Source organism: Panthera tigris, chromosome C2, assembly GCF_018350195.1.
Source record: "Panthera tigris isolate Pti1 chromosome C2, P.tigris_Pti1_mat1.1, whole genome shotgun sequence".
Lineage (NCBI taxonomy): Eukaryota > Metazoa > Chordata > Mammalia > Carnivora > Felidae > Panthera > Panthera tigris.
Window position 1 is genome coordinate 100271538 of NC_056668.1, and position 23712 is coordinate 100295249.

Genomic DNA, 23712 nt, shown 5'->3' on the forward strand with positions numbered 1-23712 from the left:
TGGTTCTTTGGGTTTCATTTTTGTTTCTCTGTTCTTAACACACTAGAATCTCTCCTTGAATGACTTTATCCAGGATCATGTCTTTAATTACCACCTATATGTCAGTGAACGCTCAAACTGCTTATAGAACAGCTCTATCTGGGGGTGCCTGGGTGGCTCAACTAGTTAAGCATCTGACTCTTGATTTTGGCTCAGGTCATGATCTCACAGGTTAGTGAGATCAAGCCCTTTATAGGGTCAGGCTCTGCACTGTTAGTGGAGCCTTCTTGGGATTCTCTCTCTCCCTGTCTCTCCCCTCCACCCCGACTCACACACATGTGTGCTCTCTTTCAACATAAATAAATAAACTTTAAAAAATAAAAATAAAAAGTGAAAAAAAGAATAGCTCCATATAGATCTTCTATATACTTGCTCAAACTGAACTCAGTTTTCCTGAAAAACAATTATTTGTCTTCCTTCTTCAATTTTCCCATTGCTTTAAAACACATATATATTCCCATTGCTTTATGAGGTTTGAATTCTTCAGTATATCATATGAAGGTCTTCAGAATCTTGTTTTTACCTGCTTCCCCAATTTTCATTCTTGACATTTCAATTCTCCTTTTGTGTATAGTCCTATTATTAAAATTCCCTGTATTTTTACATCTTTGTGTCTTTGTACATTCCTTTTTATGCCCTGAAATGCTTCCCTCCCACCAACTTTATTCTTAGTTAATTAATAATCTTATAATAAGTACTTAAGTCTAGTTTATCTGTTCAGTTGACTTTGAACCAAATATGACAATGCCCCAAGATAGAGTTAAGGCTGATCCTTTCTGTTCACATAATATGCTGCCCTTACATTTATCATAGGGTTTATCATACTTCAATAGCCATATATTTATCATATATGGTATCATATATTTATTTAATTTGGTATCCTCATCATCTCAAATTGTACTTGGCAAAGAGTAAATATACAATCTTTTTTTGTGGTTTAATAAAAAGATTAATGAATATTGTCTTATTTTCACTAATCAGTGATGAGTACAGTTTTTTAACTACTGGAAGAAAGACATGTTGAATATTGACCGTTTTGATTTTAAGTTTATTATTTTGTCAATGCCCTCCAAAATTTTGTTGAGTTACAGATATTAACCCATTAGAGCAAATTCCTTTTAGGTAAATTAATGTGTGTGTAATTTGCAGCAAAATTATTTTGAAAGTTCATTGAGAAGTTACTTCAGTTAAAATCAGATATTTCATGAGCTTGCTGTTCAGATTTTTCTGTTGTCAAGCTGCTGTTACTCTTTGCTTGGCATGCTTTAGGGACTAGAAAATGAGTAACTGAATCAAACATGTCTTTGTGTGCTAAGGTGATCTCAGAAGTGCTTCCCCTGAAAACTCTTGACTCTGTTTACAATAATATTTGTTTTATTTACTGTTAGTTCCACATTTCTGATGGAAACATTGAGAGAGTTTAGAGCAGATAGGCTAATGTGGATCCTATAAATTAGTGCTTAACCAAAGAAGGACTCTTCTTCATCCTGTCTGTGGTGGAGAAACCTTGGGGCAGGCTCCAATAAAAAAAAATTGATCAGCCCTCACATAAAGAAATCAATATCAGGAAGAAAATGTAAGCAACTGTGCTCCATTTTCCTCCGAGTGTTGGAAAAGTTGAATTTATAGCATAAAGAATTTGAGATCATAAGGAAGCAATGGTTCATCAATCTGTATAATCACTAAACTAAGTAAAATTATGGTAAACACATAAGTATTGGCACTTTTAAAAATGAAGTAATCTTGCAGTGCTTGGGGTAGATCAGTCGGTTAGGCATCTGACTCCTGATTTCGGCTCAGGTCATGATCTCATGGTTGGTGAGATCAAGCCACGTTGACAGCTGAGAGGCAGTGCAGAGCCTGCTTGGGATTCTTTCTCTCCTTCTCTCTCTGCCCCTGCCATACCCTATCTTAAAGTTATCTTAACAATAAAGTTATCTTAACAATAGGCTTTTCAGTTCAGCTTCAAAAGCAAATGTATAGATTAAAATAACCACTTCATTTTAATTTTATGTATGTGTTAGCATTCACATAATTCAACATTTAGGCTTGTAATTAAATATTTCAATGGACTGGCATAAAACTTTTAAGTAAAACTGTTCTCTTTTTTTGACATGATAAATTACCTTTCTTTTTTTTTTTTAATTTTTTTTTTTAACGTTTATTTTTGAGACAGAGAGAGACAAAGCTTGAACGGGGGAGGGTCAGAGAGAGGGAGACACAGAATCCAAAACAGGCTCCAGGCTCTGAGCTGTCAGCACAGATCCCGACGTGGGGCTCGATCTCACGGACCGCGAGATCATGACCCGAGCCGAAGTCGGCCGCTTAACCGACTGAGCCACCCAGGCGCCCCACCTTTATTTCTATTAAATTAATAATTCAATTGCATTTCAAACCTATTCAACATAAACCCCCTCTTACTGTGTTGACTTGGAGCACCATTGTGTCAGGCAGAGTCTATTCATTTTGAGTATAAGAAACTTGATATCTGGTAACATTTTTGTCACTTCACATTTAAATTTTTCTGGCTTTTTTCTTGTTGTTGGCATGTATAAGGTGAAACTGAACCATATCATTATTGATTTCTTTCTCAGCATTGGGATTCTAATCTATGTAAATAAAGCTTCCCGCATACCAATAACATTTTTAAGAACCCTCCCAAGAATTCAAATGTTAGTGTTTAACTCTAAAAACTACATGTATCTCATTTATCCTGATGACAAACAAATAAGGCATAGGCATTATTATCTCACTTGTCAGGGGGATAAAAACATTGTCAGTATGGTTTAAAAACTTTGCTCTAAGTCAAGCAAGTAGTTATAAAATAAATCAGGATTTGAACTCAAGAGAGTTGAACCACAGATTCATTTTTCAGTTTATAAAACAAAATTCAATGCTTTTCTCTTTTTCAAAATTCTGTGATTTTGTTTTACTCTAACATTTTTGTCTTTAATTTCATTCTATTTCTTTTTCTTTTTTTAATTTTTTTTTAACGTTTTAGTTTTTGAGAGAGACAGAGAGACAGTATGTGAGCAGGGGAGAGACAGAGAGAGACGGAGACACAGAATCCGAAGCAGGCTCCCCAGGCTCTGAGCTGTCAGCACAGAGCCGACATGGGGCTTGAACTCACAAGCTGTGAAGTCATGACCTGAGCCAAAGTTGGTCGCTCAATCGACTGAGCCACCCAGGCACCCCATCATTCTGTTTATTTCTTATGTGAGCATTTCCTCTATAAATAATTTATTATTTTTAAAGTTATTATTAATTTTCTATATGAATAATTTCATGTGGTAGAGCTTCCCAGTAGGCTTACAAGTAATACAAAAATGTCTGAAAGCTACAAGATTTCCAATTATGCTAGAAATTGCTCATCATGCTCATTCTTAATCCCTGATCTATTATTCATAAGGGTATATCATAAGATGTCCAAGGAACCTTGTAATGGCCCCTGGCTTTTGTTTTTTAACTCCCAGTACTGGGTTTCTTGTCTACAAAAAGTCCTGCTTGCATGTGCAGAATATCCTACTCACATTCTCGGTACACAAAATTGTTTAAACATCTACATAAATGCCCAGCGGAAAATAGTTGTTAATTCCCATGTTCTCTGGAGTCAATGAGTGCAACTTTTTAATTGTTGTTCATCCAGTGTACTTGAATAAAAAACAAATTTCACTTTTTTACTAAGGACATCAAGAATCTTCTTCCATGTCAGTGTATCACATAAATTTTACAAATCATCAAGGCAAGTGAGAAAGTTTTCATGTGATTGTGGAAAATCTTGCCTTCTGAGTAGCTTTTGCCTAAGAATCAATACAGCATTACTCTGACATGTCCTCTCAATCACAGGTACTCTGTATTCTTGTTGTCTTACACTGTTGATTGCTACAAGTAAGTTCATTGTTTAGATGCCAGAGAACCAAAGTTAAAAGTTTATATTTTTCAGTGGAAATTTTAAATATTTATAAAAATTCAAGAAAAGAAAAGTTCATATCATTTTGAGACCAAACTGAGTAAATTTAGAAACGTTAATGATATTGTGTGGAGAATGTCAGCTCAAAATTGGTTGATTCATAAGAAATATATAATACTAGTTAAATGTATTTTAAAACTGTACACATTTAAACAAAACTAGTAAGCGTGTTTAAATAATTTTTTGCCTTAGGTAAAACATGCACCCACACAATCACCTTGAGTGTTTTCAATTAAATGGTAAAAATGATATGGACTCATTTTTTTTTTACTGTTCTATCTGCTTCCAAAATTAGTTCTTTGGGTTTTTTTTTTTTTTTGGGGGGGGGGGAAGTACAAATAATATCTGTGAAATCAAAAAAATTGCAAAAAAAGTTATTAGTGGTACATACAAACTAGTAACACATTGTGACTGTATCATTGTTATTGGTTTACATAATTAGCTGTGTTAACATCCATGTTATATGATATATTTAAATAGCATTATATGTAATTTAGGAAGGTAAAATATACAAATATACTGAAAAAATAAATGATTTCAGGTATTTTGAAATGCACTGCATATTTACAAAGACATTTACCTTGAGTGCTGGTCCATTATTTAAAATTATGAACCTATAGTAAATAGATCCATAAAACAGCAATGCAATTCCTTGAACTATTTTTTTTTATTTTATTAGCCATAGTTCACCAAGATATTGAATGCTTTAAAAATTTAATATGTACCCTATATATGTTAATGGGTGGGAAAACATTTAAAAGTAAACCACAAATCATTGTCCTTGTAAGAAAACGTGCCTACTGAGTGGGTAGGAGGGGGAGAAAATAAAGCATGCCTAGATTATCAATCATAATTAAATCAAGTGAATATGTATAATGTATACAATTGGTGCAGTTGCTTGTAGATTTTCAAAATCAATATTTTTAATCCAGCTTAATAGTATTTTAAGCAGTCTACCTCAAATCTTGAATAATAAATTTGTGGCTTTCCCATATACCACATTTTCCTTTTTGGAACATCAATGATATTTCTAAGGTGCTTAAAATCATATATGGACTGCAAAGCCATAAAATATGTCAATTTCTAATTAAATATACCAAACCACCACTGATATTTCAGAAAAAAATCAGAGTATGAATTTCAGACTAGGTCATATCAAAATTTTGTCTCATTGTGGAGTTTAAACAGTGAGTATATAACATTTTATTTTAGGGTGTCTTTGAACACACTAATGACCACCAATCTTTCAGGAATTATACAATAACAATATAATTAAATATCATGAAAAACTATCTTTAAAATTGAGAATTTTGTTTGGCTTGCAAATTACTTAGGATGCATTTTCCTGACAACTCTTAGCTAAATTTAGGGTGTTTTTTTTTTAATCTGTAGTTTTCTAAGGATAACTTCAAAGATCTGATAGTTTGAAAACACTGAAATCCTCAGGAGTATACTAAAATTAATTAAATTATAAAACTCAACATGGGAAAATAAAGCATGCTTTTTAATAAACAAAAATAACGTGTCTATAAATGCGTATGTTAGATACTTGTTTATTCCTTGCACATCAAACCAGCCTCCCTTATCTTCAGCAGTTATTTCCACCAGACAGAAGCAGCTCGGAATTATATGTGAGCTTTTATATTATTGGTCTTAATAAGCATTATTCACTTCACCTTCGCCAACAGACTATCTTATGAGCTCATAAAATATACATTTTTGAAAAGAGAATAGATTGCACTACCTTCTTGTGGTTTCCTTTTCAAATTGTGGATAGCTAGAGGCTCAGGAAATACAAGGATGAAATCAGTCTGCTACATTCTGGATGATGTGAGATATTTTTAAAAATGAGCAAATGTCAATGGATCGAATTAAGAAGGTCAAAGGAAAGGGAAGCCAATAATATTGACCAAATACATTACAATTCATTTTTGTAATATATGTTTAAGAATCAAAGATCTTTTTTACATAGAATGTAATAAAAGAATAAAAATTCCTGGCTACTAATTGTTTGCAATGTGACTACCAAGAGATCCCCAAATATAGTTCGTTTGTATGATGAAGGGAAAACTGAACCCTTTCATGACTATATGTAAACAACACGTTGAAAATATTTAGCTTTTATATCCTGAAAAGTGAATGAACAATGAAACCGCAAGCATGACACTATAGGAGTGAAGTGACATTACGAGTGGGGGCTTGCAATTTTTGGCTATACATTAGCGCTTATGAGCCACTGTGGTCACATCTCCTGTGCTGGAATAGGTCATTTACTAAATAGACTGTGAACTGAAAGGGCAAACACACATCCCAAATATAAGCTGCTATTCCCTTCTCACAATTAGGGCCAAGAACAAGTAAATGTCTAAAGACACATTTCAACCACTTGTAATTTACTTTTAATGTTGCACACCTTTTTTAAAGAACATTCATCTTCATCACCTGAATGTAACATGTTTATTTCCCATTTTGAGCTTGATCAAGAATGATCAGGTATTTTTATACAGTGTAGATTTAAAGTAACATACTAGCAGCAATTAATAGAGTATGAAATGTTACAAACTGAAAAAGTTTTATATAGGTCTTATTTACAAATTTCAAGATAAGTTCTCTTTGGATAATAACAAACTATATTTAATGATATTTTCAGTTTTTCATTTTTCACTATATAAAGAGAAAATTGAATCTCAACACTCTCCAGTAATCTTAAGACATAATATTTCATCATCATTTACTAAACAGGAAGATAGCTCCTGGTTTTGCACTAATTTTTAACAGACTAAATCAAAAGAAGGTATATACACTTCGCCATATATATGGATATATGCGTATGTGTGTGTGTATATTGTGTGTGTGTGTGTGTGTGTATGTATGTATATATATATATATATATATATATATATATATATATATATATTCCTTGTTATATGCTTCTCTCTGGTGATCAGAAAAGGTAGAAATAATATTGAGTGCATTCCTTGGCAACCAATTATCTAAAAATACAGAAAAACAATTTTGTGCAATAGTTTCATCTATTACTCTGAATTGCTGTCTGCTTTAATATTTCATTTCCATGTGAAAAAATTTTGAGCATATCAAAATGCTAATCAGTTGCCAGAATAATACAGCATTCCATGCAGAATCCTCTTCTGTGGGAGCAAACAGTAGGATCACCTTACATAACCTAGAATTACATTTTCTTCCTAATTGGCAGAGTATATCTGTCATTTCCTGGTGTTTCTTGCTGTTTAAAACTAACTTTTGTGGACAGTTTATTTGATCATTGAGCTCTCTATATGTACACTTGTGTATTTAAATGAAATATCTATAGCTATTATTTTTCAAAATGGACATGGTTCTGTAAACCCATTTGAAAGGAATGACAAGGTTTGTTGATGATTTTAATGATCTTATAATCACCCCTCCTATACATCTAAAATAAGTTAGACAGTAAAAACAGACACAAGGGGATCTGAATAGTTTGATTTTATATTCACAATATTTTGAGTGACAATCATAGAAGTTTTTTGATGAATTGGTCTTTAAAATGTGAAGTCATTTCATACTCATGCTATTTAACTTCTGCTTTCCAAAATATTTTCCATTCATTAATTAGGTGTTGTTTTTATAGTTTTACTGATTAAATATGTTTAATGGAGGGAAAATATGGAAAAATAAAATAAAAAATTAAGATCCATAATATCTCTTACTATTTTGTAGATATAATTTTCAATATTCTATGGTTTTGACATTTGTATTTTTCAGTTTTCTTTATATTGCATATACATTTTCACACAGCATGAGAATTTGTGAGGTCATTGTTACACTTTTCAACATATCACACATATTATTGCATTGCTATAATACTAATTACAGTACTATAGTATTTATTAGCAACACTGCTATTATTGAACATGTAAAGGGTTTCAAATTTTCTTATTATAAATAACCCTGTGATAATCATCTTTGTCCATGTATGCATGTTTGTGTTCTTAAAAAAATTCATTACTAAGATAAAACTGCTAGCTTGAGATTGTTGCAATTTTAATGCTCTGGATGTATAATCATACTATCTGTACCAAGTCCTTTCCTACTTACAGTCCCTCTATAATTTCATGCAAAAGCCTGTTTGCTATTATGCATCAGTATAAAAAATAAAATGTGTTTGAACAGTTGCTAACTTGATAGAAATTACCTCTTTTGATTACCGATAAAATTGAATGTTTTACATATTGTTCACTAAACATTTTATTCACCTCATTGTGAAAAGTGTTTTCATCCAATTTGTTTTTCTTTTTATTATCTTAGAATTTCAATTGTTATATCATTTTAAAAATAAAATTTTTTATTTGTTCATTTGTAAAAATACTTTTATACTTTCTGTTTAACTTTCAGTATTATTACAGACCTGCACAATGTGCATTTGCTTCATTGTCCATTTGCCATTTTTTTCTTAGAATTTTCTCCCTAGAATTAATTTATCTAAATGTTCTCCTTATGCTTTTATTTGTTTATTTATCTACTTACTCAACAAACACTATTTGAGTGTTTATTATGTCAGGCAATGTGCTAGACATCAGACACAGAACATGCCCTTAAGGATCTTATGAGCTATTAATGGAGAAAAAGAAAACAAAGAGAAAACTACAGAAGTGTATCGAAAAATACAGCAGCGGTAGTAGAAATACTAGTGTGAAAAGCATAATGACATGTATGGACAGAGTGGAAATGGGAACTCATAGGACATCTACTTGAAATTGGAGACAGTGAGAGAACACTTCTTAATGGAAATGATCCTTGCCAATCCTTAATTCCAAGTAGAAATTAGCCTGGGGTAAGAGAAAAGACAGACATTCAAAGCAGATAGAACCTTGCACAAGTTCAACCAAAACCACACAATCTGTCAAAATCTGAGACTGCGGTTCCTATGGGAGAGAGAGGATTAGAACACCATGAGAAAGAAAACTGTAGGTGTAAGGAAGGCCAGATTCTGAAGGGCATGGCATACCAAATTATGGAGCTTGTACTTTATCTTGAAGGCAATGGGAACATCATTCAGGCTTCCATGTGGAAATGGCATTAGGGAGCAATGAATTGTGGCAGGACGACCAGTTAGAAGATTGTCAAAATTCAGGCTCAGGCATTATAAATGTCTTACTACACAAATTAACCTATTGGAGTTTGTTTCCTCATCTAAAATGGGATTAATAACACCTACCATAAAATTTTGTTATAATGAGCAAATGAGATGATTATTTTTAAAGAATTCAAATTAGGCAGGTATAGAGTAGGTGCTGCATAAATCAAATACATTATAGATTAAGGGATTAAATGTAAATTAAGATTTCAATGCTTGACAAAAATATTAAATTTTCTACCCTACACACATTGTTTGGATAGTTTTATAATATTCTAAGTACTATTTATAATCTGGAAATCCCAGTCTAGAAGCTGCACAAAGTCAACATGGCTATTTAATAAATATTGGATCATATACTCTATGTTTGCTTCATTTTGGCTAACTATATTAATACTTTTCTGGTTTTCCTCAAAATTCTAAAATAATTTTTTACACTGACTTATCAAATAGTGCCTAGTGTGTGACTATCCATTACATTATACAATATGTCTTTCATCAAAAACTGCTCTTTTGTGATCTAAGACCACAGGGAAAATGTATCATAAATCTTACATTTAATATTATTTGTTTCTTTAAATTTTCCTTTTGTTTAATGAGGGAATTTGTTGCATTGCTTATTTAGCATGGCACACTTCCTTTAAACTTTCATTTTTTTTCCACGTCTACTGATATTTCTATATTTTCTAATCATTAGAAAAAGGGATCTATGTCTGTACATTATTAGGATTGTAATTGAATTTTATGTGAATTTATTCAAAATATTTATCCTCCAAAATACAAGTGGCAACCACAGTTTATCTAATTTTAGTTTGTTCAATCAAGGTTTACTTGCCCATGGGACATAAAGCACGAGCAATTAGGAAACCAGCTCTGCAAAAGTCATTATACTGGCTTCCTGGGTGGTTTCCTTTAGACACATTATGTAAAGCAATTTAAGAGCCATTCCCAAATAATTCTTGGGAATGATTTATTCCCTCAGATTGTCCCATGTGCGAGCTTTGCCATCAGTTTTTGATCCCTCAGGCCAAAATAACAATTTCTGGTGGAAGGTAGAGAAGTAGATACAGGGAAAATCATTTCATGGTTGGAGAAACCTCTCATATCAACACATTTGGTGGTTTGCTTACTTGGTTTGTTGGAAGAAGGCAAAAGTAGCTGTGGTATGTCCTCTTTTCCTTCTTCCTTATTATTGTTGCTGCTGTTGCTGTTGCTATATTTTTCAATGCTTTATTTTACTTTTTCTTAAATTTTATTCACAAAACTAATGGGGGTGGTAGCTTTTTGTTTAATAGCTTTATTGGGTAATATTTAACATACAATTCCCTGTACATATTCCAATTGTTAAATTTGATAAGCTTTGAAATATGTATAAACCATCACTAAATTCAAGATAATAAATATGTCCAACACCCCTCAAAAGTTCCCTCACATCTCTCTGTAAGCCCTTTTACCCCTCCCTGCTATCCTCTCTACTCTCTAGCCCTAGGTACCCACTGTCACTGATTTGCTTTCTGTAATTATATGTTATTTTGTGTTTCTACTTTTTTTTTTTGAAGGAGGGAGGCTGAATTTCCTTACTCAGCATAATTATTCTGAGATCTATTCATTTTGTTTCATGTATCAATAGTTCATTCATTTCTTTGCTGTGTAGTATACCATTGTATACCTATACTTAAAATTTGTTTATTCTTTCACATGTAGATGGACATTTTGGTTGTTTCCAGTTTGGGGCTAATGCAAATAAAATTACAATAAACACTCATGTATAAGTCTTTGTATATGCTTTAATTTTTCTTCGAGAAATACCCATGTGTGGTATTGTACTGATTTTATGATGTGTATTTCTGAAATTCTAAGAAACGACCAAATTTTATCCAAAGTGGTAGTATCATTTTATATCTCCACTCCAGGATATGAGAATCACTTATTCCACAATCTTGTCAACACTTATGATAAAGTCTTTAAAATAATTTAATAGGTATTTAGTGTCAATCCATTGTGATTTTAATTTATATTTCCTTAATGTTAATGATGTTGAATATATTTTTATGAGTTTGCCATCTTTCATAAATTGGCTGTTCAAATTTTTGCCCACTTACTTGAGCTTTCTTATTATTGATTTTAGGGAGTACTCTGTATATTCTAGATACAAGTTTTGACAAGATATGATTTGCAAATGTTTTTCTCAGTCTTTCCTTTGAACGGCAACATCGTCAATATCTAAGAAGTCAAATTATCACATTTTCTTTTATGGATTATGCTTTCGATGACATAGCTGAGAATTCTTGGGCTAAAACAAAGCCAAAAAAATGTTTTCTTCTAGAAGACTTACATCTTTAGGTTTTACATTCGGGTTTATCATCCAGTTATTAATTATTTATTATTTATGTATAGTATGAGGTATGTATCAAAATTTATTTATGTATGGATGTTCAATTATTCCAGTGCTATTGGTTGAAATGACTATTCTTTCTCCACTGAATTGCCTTCATGCCTTCGTGAAAATTATTTGTCTATTTCTGGACTCTATTTTGTTCTATTGATCTATTCATCTAGACAGACCTATCTATGTCAACTAGAAAGTTAGCATATCCTATTTTAAACATGCAAATAAAGTTATTGTATAGTTTGTACCAATTTATCAAGTATGTCCATTACCAGTATAGGATAATATTGAAACTTTACTATTAGAAATAAAATAATAGTGTTTGCAGCAATGCCCAGTAACAACTTCAAAGTGTTGAAACAACTATATTTGTTAAAAATCTATATATTCACTTTTTTTTTCCTCCCTATGATTTTCCATGTAATTCCTAGTTTACTTCATACAAAATTCAGAAGCTCTCATTCTTCCTGGCAATTTTATTTGTGTTTTACTGAACGGAAAGTCTCTAAAAGATTTTGCATTGATTTTTAAATGATTTCACTCTCATAGAAGATCCTTAATGGCTATGGCCTTGTGCTTTCACTGAAGACCTTTCATCACCTTATGTACCTTGTTGTTCACTTAGATCTGAATCTGCTGATTTTTTAATGTGTTCTAATCATAACCTTCAGGCAATGTGAGCAAAAATGTTTGGTAATTAGGTCCCTCAATAGGAAATAAGTTCTATGCTGAACTTCCAAATGACTACCCTATTACAATTTTGTAAAGCTTGCTTGAAATAACAATTAGTAAGTACCACTTTAAACTATATTTTACTTTCAAAGATTTAAATTTAGATTAAAAATGTTCAATGTATTTTGAATCCCACCATGCTAAAACATTTAATTTGGATAGTTGAGGGCTAACGTTAATAATTTTACATTGTGATATTTCACATGTATGTGGCAAATGGCCTCATGGCAATATAATAACAGTAAGAAATTCCCATGGGAAAGACAAGAAGTAATCATTACTTTTGATTACTCTCTTATACTGGAACACAAATTACTCAGAATCTAAACAAGCCATATGAATATACACACACACACACACACACACACACACACACACACAGATAGATAGATATAGATGCCATTTGTTATTTTGTAACTTTTTCATGAAACATTTCTTATTTTTAAATAACAGAAAGAACACCTACATAGAAATAAGATTTTAAAAGACTTGTTTTTGTTATATTTTAAGAATCATTTGATTAATTTTAATAACACAATTAGTATGGATTTGATGACCAAAATAAGAATTTAAGAGGGTATTTTACCTTACTGCAATTACATTTTGTATTTAAATATGTATTCTATATATATAATCAAACACCTCTCATTTAGCACATAGCTGGAAATATTCCTAATTATCATTCAGAAAATAATTTGCAAGTTAAATATTTATCTACACTTAGAAATTAGGTATTTAGATATTTTCCTCATTTGTCAAATAAACTCTAGCATCATTACAACAAAAACATATCCATTGTTAAATTAAGAATTATGATTTTAAAAATCGCCAGAAAACTGAGGTCAACAGTTCACATTTGATTCAACCATCTACAAGCTTTTAGAGCTAAAGTAGATCACTTTATTTTTTCATGTTTTTATTTTCGTAAGGCTGGTCATATGTAAGTAAAGCTCAAATGTAAAGTCCTCAGGATTTGTAAGTCATTAATTAAAATTTTGTTTCTTGGTGTTTTCCCATTGCTTTTAATAATATACTGAGAACATAAAATTACCTATATGGCAGTTTCTAAAATCAAAAGTAGAAACAAAGCCTCTAAAAATCTTATGGTCAAGTTATGAATGTAAATGATACTGAACAAAAAGTTTTGTCCTGATAAGACATTTTTGACTCATCTTTATTTTCAATTTGCAAAGTTTTCTCCTTCATATGCAAAAGTGCTTCTTAAAACTTGTTAATGTAAAATATCTGAAACCTGAAGATAAATCATCTGGTATATCTAAATAAAGATTAACAATCAGTTGATTTTAATGCACTTGGATTATTCTATGTTTTCTTATAATTTTGGTTCTAGAGGTTTCAGGCTACGCAATTCTATCAAAAAAAAAAAAAAAAAAGTAAGCAATGCAGGGAAGCCAGGTCTCTTAGATTGTATTTCACTTGTGGGTATAAGACTAATGTATTCAATGACATCAATGAAAAAGATCATTTTTCTCAATATTTCTTCGTACATTATTTTGGATGCACGATACTATACTGAGAAGTTAATAAATAATTTAGAAGAAGAGGTAGGAAAGGACGGTAGACATAGGTGTACTTTGCTTTTGCAAAATTTAAGAATGATTCCAAGTTATAGCATTAGTCTTTCTGTTTGTTTTACTCTGTTTTTCACTGAACAAATTCAGAACAAATTGATGTTGATGAAAAGAACTTGAAACCGTTCATGAAAGACTTAGGGCAATGATTAAGGTGTACTGTTACAATATGGCATATTGCTGATTCTTCGGCTAAATAGAAATAAATGAAAAATGAGGCTCTTGACTTTGGAAATGTCTCTCAACATTTCAGATAAAAAAAGAGTCAGATACGACATTACTATCATAATTAAAATTCAAATTTATTTCCAACATTTTCAGCATTTTGCTTTTATGTTTGTAAGTAGTTCTATAAGAATAGAAAAGGACATGCAAACAGAAAAAAGTATAGCTGTTCATCAAAGTTCTCTTTTATTACAAGTTAGCAACTTAAATTTACTCCTAATGCTGCATTCTATACTTATTATTCTATACTTATTTCAAACCATGACAAAATACTAGCGTATGGTTTTTAAACTTCTATTTTAATATTTCAACACAATAATTTTTATTTGTTCCAGAATAGTAAAAATTATTGAGAGGACTTTTGAGTTTCAAAATGTATAAGTTAGATAACATGCATTTTTGCCACATTGAATTATATGCGTGTTTAAGTTTAGAAATTAAGAAATACTTACTTGGTCCAGAATTAAATCACCCTCTTACTCTGTGTGCGATTCTAACTAAATAAATGGGTCAGCGGCACTTTCCCTTGGGGTTGTTAGCCTTGTTTGTCTACTTAATTCCAATGCAATAACCTGGGGCTTGGTGTGTCACTTTAAAAAGTATAATGCCATTTCTTGACTATTTCCATAATACTATGCTTAAATACTCCTCAGTTCTGTTCAGTTTTTTTAAATTGAAACCCCACTGAAATTCAAATAAATATCTATTTTTTAAATTTGACTTCATCCTTTTAAAAAAGTGACAGCAATGTAACATATTGGGGAAAACGTTAATTTGTGTGAAGTGGTGCATCTTTTGCCAATTATAAGAGAAATTATTTTACATAATTTTGCCTTGTGTAAAAAAACAAACAATCACCATAAAAGGGTCCTGTAATAAAACATATGATAAAAGGTACAATATAGCTTTAGGAGAATTCTAAGCATGTCCTGAAAATATATATATGTCCCAAAGCCACGATAAGGTTAGAAACTGATAAATAATAGTACCATGCTCATAACTAGATGTAGTATATTATATGTCACTATCTGTCAGGTATATATGGATAAAAAGTTAATGAAAATAAATACAACTCACATAACTTCCTGAATTATTCAGGATTAACTGAGAAGATGCAAACTGCGGAGTGCTTTCCAGGGTGTGGATAATGCATCATGATCAATAAGCAAACACTGTCCTTAACTTAAAACCAAATTTAAGAATGCATTATTAAAGAGGCATAAAATATGCAAACATGCAAGTCTGATGACATTTGCATTGTGATAGGAAATGTAACTTCTTGATGCCACAATTTTAGGCAATATAATGCTTGAAATACTACATGTGGAGGATCCTTGCCATAAGAAAGAAAAGTAAATAATTTAACTATTTGACAAAAGGATCACAAAACTAAGATTCAGTATCTAATCTGGCTTCTTACCTTCATCAAGCCCATTCAGAAAAGAAGTAAACAAACAACGAGCATTTCTTTCTGTACCAAGTATATATAATGGAAAGTTTATTACCTAACTTGGTAATTTACAGAGATTTCTAAAACTAAATTTGACTTATTACTCTTGCTCATTAAACTTTCTTGATCAGTCCCCATCATCAGTGGTTTAAAACTTAAAAAGGAACACTTATATTTAATATCCATTTTTTAAACACCTGGAAAATGCTACACTCATAAATTAAATTATATATATTGCATAATTTATATCACTTTGAATACTAAAATGTTGGATTAGAATATATGTATGAAAATAGGTTTAATTTTAATTTTAAAATCCTTTAAATTTTTCCTTTGATTTATAAATTTTACTAGCTTCAAACATGTTATCTTAGTTTAATAATATTAATGAAACAATAATTTACAATAAGAGAAATTAATTCATTTTCAGTAAAAATCAAATTACTACTGTAGCAATCAGAAACATAGAAATATCTTAGCTTTCCAAAATAGGAATGTAAGAAAAGCAAAAAAAAAAAAGGAATTTAAATGTGGACAGTAGAAAGTTCATTCATTTATTTGCAGAGGGTCATTCCCCTCATTCCCTGAATATTTTGTCTTTTGATTTACTGTTTCTCTCTCTAGCCCTACTTACTATTATAATTATAATTTCAATTTCCTTGCAGGTGTTCTTTAATTAAGCTCCTCTCCTCCAATGAACTTACTCTCCATCTTGACTTCCTCACTAAATCCAATGGAATTTCTACGGATCTTCTCATTTTTACCTGCAACTCTATAATTTCAATTTTGAATCCCACTCTGTACACCATCTCTTTGTATCTCACTACCTATACTAAGCCTGGTCTTATGCCTGTTGAACCTTGCAGGGATTTTAGTCCAACTTCTCCCACCTACTCATGTGGTACACACTCACTCAGAACCTTATTGCCCTACTTATCTAACTTGAAAGTCCAGGCCACATCATTATAATCATTCTCCTGCAGGTATACTCAAGCCCTTTGCCTTCTTTCACAATTGCCTAGAAATAACTAGGACTGGTTCGGTCCAACTTTCTGCTTTCTTTGAGATGTTAACACAGATGAGTGTGATTGGAGAGAAACATGTAGTCATATTGACTATTGTCCCTCTAAATTTAAAGGGCTTCACATGAGCCCTTTTAATGCTTTTTATGAATCATCCTGCATTTCCTTTGTTCATTCACTATCCCACTCCTCTTATAAATCGCAAGTCTTTTATCTATAAGCCAAAGTCAAAAGGCTGTGGAAACCAAGAGATTTTTATATCTCATCTGGTTGTGAGACTTGGCCTGACCTAATCAATTCATTTGGCATTAGAACTTTACCTCAAGTTGATGTACAGCTATTTATACTCTCTTTATTCTCATTAGTATGAATATTCATATAGTTCCCTATGGACATATTATCGTTTTGATTTCAGAGTATTACTTAAGACTTTACTGGGGTTTTTCCTAATACTTAAAGTATATGTCACAGTATTACCTGTCTATAATCCAAAAACGTTCATATTTTATAACATATCTGACTTCCATGGTCTTGGATAAGAATTATGGCCTTTTTATTTTTTGCACAATACATTCTATCTCTATGAAGGAAATAATGATCCTATATAAAGGCTGTATCCCCTCTTATATGTAGTGTAAGGGTAAATACAAATTAAAAATAAGAGGCTTAATTCTCCCTCTTAAAAGTAAGGGAAGAACTCCACCCCCCACTTTTTCTTAGAACTCTTACTTTAGAATACTTGTAAGTTTTTTCTCTGTCTCTTTAAAATGTATGTAAATCTTTTTAAAAGCTATATAAATTACTTGCCAGCTGTATGACCCAATAATGCCTTTCTCAAGGACCTGGAGCCATGTCTTTGAAGTGTAATAATCTAAATAGCATCCCTATCTCCCAGTTTCTGTTGGAGGGTAGAAGCCTTACATCAGTGTACCTCTTTTCACAAAAATATGAAAATTATTTTTCCTTTGGAGAAAGCCAATTAGGAAATACAGATGGCCACCCCAATTATCAGGCAAATCTAGGAAGAATGATGTGTGACAAATGGTGCTGTCATGTCTTCTTATTTAAGGACTAGTTATTGTTTATTGTGAGAACACATATGTCATGGGGTTGTATCTGCTTGGTAATATAAAAGAGGAAGATTTCTTTCTGGTTTAGAGTAGGCACTCTATAATAAAGTTGTTGTCTTTCTCTTCTACTTTTGTGGAAAGGTTTTCTTAGTTGGCTGAAGATTTTGTTTTTAATGATATTCCCCATTAGCACCTCCAACTAACTTGCTTATTCAAAGACATTGCCCCAGAAATGCTTCCCTTTCTTTGTATGCCTTTTAAAACATTTTTCCTTAATTGATCTTTCTCATTAGCTGTGATTTCTTCCATCCTGACCTAATACCTCCTTCAAAAATAATCCTTTCTTTCTACTATCTTTTGAGTAAGTTATCTTCTTTCAAAATCAGACAAGCTCCTCCTGGTATGTCATTTCTGATAGCCACTCTAATTAGGCTTTTGACTTCATTACCAACCAAAATTGTTTTTGTTAGTGTCAGTAATAACCTCCAATGACAAAATTTTGGTCTTCACATTTCTTCACTACTAGCAATCTTTGACAGAATCGATCTCTCCCTCTAGCTTGAAACCCTGTCTTCTTACTTCTAGGACATCACCCTACTTATTTCTACTACTAGCTCACGATCTGGTGCTTTTCATTCTCCTTTATAAATTCCTCCTCATCTCCCAAACTCTAAACCATGGAGTGCCCCTGGGATCAGCCTTGACCTTCTTATACCATCTTGGTCTCCTTCAGGTTTGTTGGTGGTTGCATTCAAACTCATAGCTTTGTACATAACCTCATACTGATAGATCCCAAATATATTTCTCCTGCTTAGATTGCTCTCATAAAATCCAGACACATTTCCATATGCTTATCTGACATCTCTTAAATGAAAGAATCTTGTGAAAGATCTACCTAAATCTAAATATCGAAAACCTAAATTGTATACCTAGTATTTATTTCTAAAATCTATGAATCTAAATTTCTAAGATCTAAAATTTAACTACTTTCACCAGCTCTGTTTAGTTGTCATCCTGTACTGAGTTGTCATCGTCTCTGAAATGGATTGTAGTTTCCTCTATTGTCCTTCTACAGCCTAGTCACAGCACATATCAATCCTTCACTTTAACCTATATGGTATCTCCCCATTTCCCTCACAGTAAAACAAATAATTCTTACAAAGACCTACAAGACCTTATATTATTTTGTATTCTACTAACATTCTGAAATTATCAGTGATATTCCCTCCACACTGACCTTCTTCCTGATCTTTTAACATATCAGACATCTCACACCACTGACTTCCGTGGTTTTTCCTCAGATCTAGAATACACTTCCTTTGGATTAATGCTTTTCTCATTCTTTAACTTCTGCCAGGGCTTTATACAAATGGCACATATTAGGAAAGACTTCCCAGAATGCTCCATACAAAATTAGATATGTTTCATCTGGTGTGTCATTTCTGGTCCATCCTTCCTTCCTTCCTTCCTTCCTTCCTTCCTTCCTTCCTTCCTCTCTTTCTTCTTTCTTTCTTTCTTTCTTTCTTTCTTTCTTTCTTTCTTTCTTCTCTCTCTCTCTCTCTCATTCTGTGTATATCTATATGTCCATATATAGAGAGGCATCTATATTTATAGAAATGTCCACGTATATGGTAAGTGTGAATATATATGTATATATAAAGTATATATACATAAAATAGTTTCAGAATCATTGACTGATACCATAGTTACATGAAGCCAACTAACTGAAATTCAATATTTTAATAGTGGTTTTAGTTTAAATGTACAGTGAAATGTACAAATCTTATTTGTACAATTTGATGAGTTTTGACAAATGCATACACCTGTGTAACCAGACCCTATTTAGATATAGAACATAATCATGATCTCAGAAAATTCCTTCATTCTCTTTCCAGTCAACACTTTTACAGCTAAGGCAACCACTTTGTTATTTTTTTACCATATTAGTTACCATATATTATATATAAAAAATTACATATTTCCTGTGGGTTTATATTTTCATTTCTCTTGGATAAATACCTAGGCGTATTTATGTTATGTCATATAGGTACTTATGTCATAGAACAGCTGTATGTTTCTCTTAATAATACATTGCCAAAGCACTTTCCATTGCACTGTATCATTTTACAAACCCACCATGTAAGAGTTACAATTACTCTTCCTACTTGGCAGCATTTGGTGTCCCATACTTTTAAATTTCAGCCAAACTTCTAGTTTTATAGTGGAATTTTATCATGGTTTTAACCTGAATTTCTTTAATAACAAATGCTCATTTTCTTAGCTGGTTTTCTCCCTCTCTCTCTCTCTCTTTTTTTTTTTTTTTTTTTTTAATATCTCCCTTTGTGAAGTGTCTGTTCAAGAGTTTTGCTCATCTTTTTCCAATATGGAATGCTTCACAAATTTGCATATCATCCTTACACAGGGGCCATGCTAATCTTCTCTATATTGTTCCAATTTTATTATATGTATTGCCAAAGTAGGCACTTGACCTTTTTAATTTATTGGTTTACTTGTCATTTTATTGTCACATGGGATTTTCATGTATTTGATTTTTTTTTTGTAAAACATACATTTTATAAATAATTTATTTTAGCTGTGGTTTATGTACTAATTTAAAAAAAAAATTTAACATTTATTCACTTTCTGAGAGACAGAGACAGAGTGTGAGCAGGGCAGGGGCAGAGAGGGGGAGACACAGAATCCAAAGCAGACTCCAGACTCTAAGCTGTCAGCACAGAGCCCGACATGGGACTTGAACTCACAGACTGTGAGATCATGACCTGAGCCGAAGTCAGATGCTTTAGCAACTGGGCCACCCAGGCACCCCTATCTACTAATTTTTTAAGTGTTATGTGGTAAGTAGCATTTTTTAAATTTAATGATGTCTGATTTGATATTTCCCCCCTTAAATTTGTTTAGGATGCTTTTGCCTCTTGTCTAAGAAATATTTGCCTGTCTCCAAGTCATGAAGATATTGTCCTGTGTTTTATGAGATTTATAATTTTTGCTTTGTATGTTTAGTTGTATGATCTATCACAAATTAGGTTTAGTACATGGTGTGAGGTAGGGATTAATATTCTTTGTTACACAAATGGATAAATAATATTCTAAATATTTGTTGAAAAGCCTAATATGGCTTTTTTTATTGAATAGCTTTGGCAACCTTGTCTAAAATAATTTACCAAATATGTGTGGGTACATTTCTGGACTATCTAATCTGTTCCTTTGATATTTTTTTCTATCATCATGTCAATATGGCTATAGTATTACTATTATTATAGTTTTATAACAGTTTTGAAGTGAGATTTTTTTTAAGATTGGGTTTATTTTAGGTCTTTGTACTTCCACATAAATTTTAGATTCAGCATGTCAATTTTTATAAGAAATTCTGATGGAACTATGACTGTGATTACTTTGTCTATAGATTAATTTTGGGAGAATTGACATTTTCATAATATTGACCCTTCAAATCTATAAGCATGGTATATATCTCTCCAATTATTTAAATCCCTTTTTGTCCTCAGAAATATTTGATAGTTTAGCATATACAGGTCTTTCACTTATTTTGTTCAATATATTCCTAAGTGTTTTAGTAATTTAATTATATTAAAATTAATTTTAAAGTATTTTTATTTTGAAATAATTATAAACTCATAGGAAATGTCAGAAATAATGCAGCATGTCCAGCTTCCTCTAATGTTGACATTTTTGTAACTGCAGGACAAAATTGAAACTAAGAAAAATAATGTTGGTAGAACATTGGTAACTAGACTGCAGACCTTATTCAGTTTTGACTGTTTTTAACCTGCATTTGTGTGTGTGACTGTGTATAGTTCTAAGCAATTTTATTCCATGTAACAATTTGTTCAACCACCACAAAATCAACTGTTCAAAACTGTTCTATGACCCCAGAAGAGCTCTTTTATTCTATTCCTGTCGCATGGCAACTAATAATCTGTTTTCCATCTCTATAGTTTTGTCCTTTGAAAATGTTATATAAATAAAGTCATACTTAGTGCCTTGTCTTTGAATTACTTCCAAAGAATCTTGGAAGTTGGTAAAAGTAGGTAGGAATACAGATGAAATTTTAACCATGAGTTGGTAATTGCCAAAGTTTGGTGAGGACACATAAGGACACATTATACACTATTTTCTAATTTGAAATACTTTTAATATTCCCTTAATAATAAATAAAATTAAGCGCTATTAAGGAAGAGACAAAATATTTAAGTAGAGGATACTCACAACAGAAAAAAAGGTGAGAATACTGTCCAAAGTTGGAAAATACATTAGACAGAAAAATAATTTGGAGTGTCAAAAGTGAGATAGAAAATAACCAGAGAAACTAAGCAAGCATGACTGATATAAAAGTAATGGGCATTATGATTAACTTCATGTAGTTTTTTTTTAAGTTTTTATTTTTTATATTTATTTTTAGAGAGAGAGAGACCAAGAGGAGGGGCAGAGAGAGAGGGAACCCCAAGCAGGCTCTGCAGTGTCAGCACAGAGCCCGACACAGGGCCCAAATCCACAAACTCCAAGAACATGACCTGAGCTGAAATCAAGAGTCAGACACCCAAAAACAGAGCCACCCAGCTGCCCCTCATGAAGTTGTTTGAAAAATGTTTAAAAATTGAGCCTGCGTGGCTCAATCGGTTGAGCATCTGACTCTTGATTTTGGCTCAGGTCATGATCCCATGGTTGTGGGATTGAGCTTCATGTGGGGCTCTGCACCAAGCATGGAGCTGGCTTGAGATTCTCTCTTTCTCCCTCATATGAGATAATGAGATTCGCTGCCTCTCTCCCCCACTCATTCTCTCTCTCTCTCTAAAAAGAAATTTAAAAATGAGATAAAAATCAACGATATAGCATAATGTCTTCAAGGTTACTGCAAATGTCAGGATTTTCTTCTATCTCATGCTTGAAAAATATTCCACTGTGTGTGTGTGTGTGTGTGTGTGTGTGTGTAAATATGCATCATCAGAAAAATAGAGAAGATATGGTATACATTAATATCCAGTCATAAATGATAACCCAAGGGATGCAAAAAATGCTTTCCATTCATAAATAATAACACAAACAATATAAAAATGGTTTCCAGTCACAAATGCAACACAGGTGATAGAAAAATGTGGTTTCAGGTCATAACTGATAATGCAAGAGATAGAGACTGTTTCCTGTGATAAATGAGAACTCAGGTGAGAGAAAACAAAAGGTTTTCAGCCACAAATTGTAACTCAGGTAATAGAAAGAGAAGGTTTCCATTCATAAAAAAAGTCAGATGATAGACAAAAAAGATTTCCATCATAAATGGTAACTCAGGCTATTGAGAAAGGTAATTTCCAATCACAAATAATAACTCTGCTGATTAAGAATGACCAGTTTCTAGTCATGAATGATAACACACAAGATAGGAAAGAATGTTTCCCAGTCATGGATTATAACTCAGGTGGAACAGAAAGAAGATGCTCAATCATAAACAATAATGAGATAATGGAGACAGAAAAACTCGCAGTCATACATGATAACTCAGATGGTGGAGAATAGAAGATTTCCAATCATAAATGATAAATCAGGAGATAGAGAAATAAAGGTCTCCAATGATAAATGATAAGTAAGGTGACAAATAATGTTTCCAGTCATACATGGTAATACAGATGATAGAGAAAGGTTTTCAGTCATTACTGATAACTCACACAATGGATAAAGAAGGTTTTCAGTTATAAGTGGTAAATCAGGTGCCAGAGAAAGAATGGTTTTCAGACATTAATGATAACTCAGGATATAGAGAAAGGTTTCCAGTCATAAACAAACCAGGTGATAGCGAAAGATTCTAATCATAAATGATGACATGTTATAGAGAAAAGAGTTTTCCTTATTTTTAGTGTTTGTTTTTATTTATTTATTTTGAGGGGAGGGGGAGAAGGGCAGCAAGACAGGGTGAGAGAGAATCTGAAGCAGGCTCCACGCTCAGTGTGGAGCTCAACATGGGGCTCATTCCCACAACCCTGGCATCATGAGCTGAGCCAAAATCAAGAGTTGGACACTCAAACAACAAAGCCACCCAAGCGCCCAGAGGACTTTTC

The 23712-nt window shown here is 32.2% G+C and overlaps 1 non-coding gene across 1 annotated transcript; it reads right to left on the bottom strand.

Moving 5' to 3' along the window:
• Positions 1–20003: 20003 nt before the first annotated feature.
• LOC122230799 lies at positions 20004–20106 on the bottom strand. Its single transcript, XR_006207884.1, has one exon. It is a non-coding gene; the product is annotated as a U6 spliceosomal RNA (small nuclear RNA).
• Between the last annotated feature and the right edge of the window lie 3606 nt (positions 20107–23712).